Here is a 3,971-nt window from a genome sequence, read left to right on the forward strand (position 1 = left end):
AGGACCCTCTGTTGTTGGGGAAAGAAACATTCATTACCCCTCAGTGCATGTGGGTCAGGACTCTGGTTCCTGGCTGGGGGTCTCTCGGGTTTGCAGTCGGCTGTCAGCTGGAGCTGCGCTCAGCGGGCCTGGCGGAACCACCTCCACAGGGGCTCATTCACATGGTCGGCACATGAGTTGCCTGCTAGTGGGAGGCTGCAGGTCCTCCCCACGGGAACCTTTCCCCAGAGTACTTGCCTGTCTTCGCAACATGTAGCTGTTCACTTACACACATGTAAGTGAAGTGAGGGAGGGCAGCGGTCAGGGAGAGGCTGTCATGTCCTCTGTGACCTTATCCCCGAAGTCACACATCACTCACCTCATTTTATGACAGGGAGACGTCGTGGCTTCAGGTTCGTTATATGTTCTATGAAACAGGATGTTAGGTAGCTGGGCCTTGTGTGAACACCATACTATCGATAGTAAACAGGAACATAGTCTACACCGAGCCCTAAGTAAATATTCTATATTATAGGTTCCACACGGACATAGAAACTACCATGGGAAAGTGATGGGGCCTCGTTCTATAATCTGTAGATGTTGGAAAGAGCATTTATTTTGTGTTTGTCAAGTTTTTGAATAAAATTTTAATTTTCATAAAGAGAAAACTATACAATGGAGCACTGATGGTGCTGTCAGGTGGTAAGTGTCAGGCTATTAACCTCAACATCGGTAGTTCAAACCCACCAGCCATTATGCAGGAGAAAGATGAGGCTAAGTGCACCTGTAAAAATTTTCAGTTTCAGAAACCCTATACAGGGTCTTTCATATGAGGGATTTTTTTGGGGGGGATATATTTATATATATCAAAGTACCCCTCCTCACAAGTTACTCTGACTTTCCATTAGTGAGCCATGGGATTTACAAGCCTACACCTTTCATTGGAACCTGGTCAGAAACAGAAGCCCGGAGGCATGGAGCAGAGTGGCCACAACCCGGAGTCTCCCTCTCCACAGGCACCAAACCACTGGCTAGGGCATGCTCCAGTGGCAGCCACTAGCCAGACAGTTGAATGGTTCAGGGCCTGCTGCAGCTGTGTAGGGCTGCCACCCACTCAAGCCCAGCCCTACCTTCTGCTGCTCTTTCAGGCAAGCCCCTCCTCCCTGCCCCATGGATGTATGTGTGAATATACATAGGAGCCCTGGTGGCATAATGCTTATGCAAGGTCAGCAGTTCAAAACCACCAGCTGCTCCACTGGAGAAAGATGAGGCTCTCTACTCTCATAAGGACTTTCTGTCCCAGAAACCATGGGGACAGTTCTACCCTGTGCTATGGGGCTTCTGTGATCAGAACTGACTCCGTGGCAGGGAGTTTAGGGTTGTCGGTAGGTGGCTGTTTATGTGATCAGATTGCTTGCATCAACATTATATGGCGCATATAGATGGAGAAGGTTTGGCTCTATCTTTTGAAAAGAGGTATGCCAAAGGAGTTTTAAGCAACCACAGGACTGACTCCGTGTTTTAAGTCAAGTCTGCAGGACCCCAAAGCCCGTGATACTGTCATTCAGCCACGTGAAGATGCATGGAGCTTACCAACTTCTCAGGGTGAATAAATCATGAAAGCAGTTGCTGTCCAGTCGGTGCCAACTCACGCCAAGCCGATGTGTGTCAGGAGAAGTGTGCTGCATAGTTTTCAGTGGCCGATTCGCCAGAATTAGATCGCCAAGTCTTTCTTCTGAGGCACTGTGCTAGTCTGGGGGGACCATAGAAACAAATTCATAGAGACACTCATATGTGTACAAGAAATTGCTTTAGATACAAGAGCAATTGGATATTGAGAAAACATCCAGATCAAGTCCATAAGTCCAATATTAGCCCATATGTCCGGTACCACTCTATAAAGTCCTCTTCAGACTCATAAAACACATGCAATGACACTGAATGCAGGAAGTTCACAGGTCAGTGGGTGGAAAGTTTTGTGGATCCAGTGGTGGTATGAACATCTCAACACTGGCAGGGGTCTCCATGTGGCTCCTTCAGCTCCAGGACTTTAGCATAGCTCCATGTGTCTCAGGAATGTCTCTGAGAGAGAGAGAGAGACCCACCTCCAACGAGGTATTTATCTCCTTAGCGCTTCCAAATGAGGTCATCAAGCTGCGACCTGATTGACAGGCTAAACTCCACCCCTTCACTCTTAATAGTCTCAAGTTGAAAACAGATTATGGAACTACCACAGGTACCTTTGAGTAGACTCAACAGCCCATGTATGTCAACTATTTACACCACCCAGGACTCCCTCAGGATGAGTAGGCGAGGTTCATGAAGGGAATCAGGATTGCTGCAGGAGAGGGGGCTCCTCTGTCGTGCCAGTCTCCCCTCTGAGCTGGTAGCCCTGGTAGAGTGAAGAAGGGAGGAGAGGGAGGACAGGGAGAGCAGAAAGGGCATGGGAGTGTGGAGGGAATCAGCCTTTTCTCGAAGGTCAGACCACCTGGCTGCGGGAGGGGCTTCTTTGGTGACCAGGATCAGGAGACTTGCCAGGAGGGAAAGGGCCTTCGCCAGAGAGAGCGCATGTGGCCTTTGTCTAAGGGAAGAGGGGAAGATCCGGATGAAGAATAACCGATTCCACGACTGATGCTGATGGCAGGATGGATGTCTCCCTTCCAGAACAGGACCTCACGGGATGGGTGACGCCATCGGAGGTCATGCAGCAGGGAGGCAGCGCCAGGAGGTGGGCACAGCCTGTTGGCTGCTGGTGCCGAGGAAGCACCTGCTCCCGTATTCAGTCCATCAGCCCCCAGGCCCAAAGCAGCAAGCCCTTGCCTGTCCCTACAGGGAGGGGGCTGGGGGCTGGCGAGGAAATCCAGAGCCCACTGGAGCCCCAGTTAGATGAGAGAAGACAGGACGGCCAGGAAGCCTCAGAACAGAAGTCTGGGTTACCCCATGGTCCCAAGAGACCCATGGTGTCCTTCTGCAGAGGCAGAACGTTGCTTACAGCCATTAATAGCTAAGTGGGGATGAAGAAACGGAGGGTCCGTCAGGCTGAGTAAAAGCCCTCTAGGGGTCCTGGAAAAATGGCTCCTTACGTCCTCCTCCTTTGACGACAGGAAAGCCCCTTGCACAATAAATGCAGGGACTGTGGGCGGAGGAAATGAATGAGGAACAAATAAAAAATGAGCAAGCAAACGCCGCACCGGCCCCCAGGATGGAGACGTCTCTCCAGAAGGGCACGAAGCCCTCCCACCCTGCAGGGCTTCTTCGGTAGGCGAGGAGCAGGCTGGGGGCTGTGGTCCAGGCGGCCTGGGGTTCGCACTGTCTTCATAGGCTGTCTCTCGAGCCCTCCCTCTGGCCAAGCCAGGGCTGACGTTGGCTTCCACACAAGGGTCCAGGCCTGTGGCAGCTGGGGAGAGGGGGGCACTCTCCAGCCTGCGGAGGGGTAATGCCACCCCCCACCCCCCAGTGCTGAGCAAGCCTGTGAGTTTGCCACCAGCTTTTTGAACTGGTGTGGTCGTGGTTCCGCACTGGGTTGCAAGGTCAACAGTTTGAAACCACCAGCGACTACTTGGGAGAAAGTTGAGGCTTTCTACTCTCTCAAGAGTTACAGACTCAGAAACCCATAAGGGCAGTTCTACCCTCTCCTAAAGGGTCGCTGGAAGTAGGGATCAACTTGACGGCAGTGCGTGTGTGAGTGAGTGAGTGAGTTTTGAATGTAATGAAGACTCACAGGGCTCGAAGATTTAAAAGCAGCAAGTAAAAAATAATAAAATAAATAAAAGCAGCAAGTAACAATGGTTATCTTTTAAAGCAGTGGTTCTCAACCTTCCTAATGCTGCAACCCTTTAATACAGTTTCTCATGTTGTGGTGACCTCCAACCATAAAATTATTTTTGTTACTACTTCATAACTGTCATTGTGCTGTTGTTATGAATCATAATGTAAATATCTGATATGCAGGATGTATTTTCATTGTTACAAATTGAACATCATTAAAGCAT

The sequence above is a fragment of the Echinops telfairi genome, unplaced genomic scaffold (genome assembly GCF_000313985.2).
Source record: "Echinops telfairi isolate 266 unplaced genomic scaffold, ASM31398v2 ScPeMD7_7424;HRSCAF=8462, whole genome shotgun sequence".
Lineage (NCBI taxonomy): Eukaryota > Metazoa > Chordata > Mammalia > Afrosoricida > Tenrecidae > Echinops > Echinops telfairi.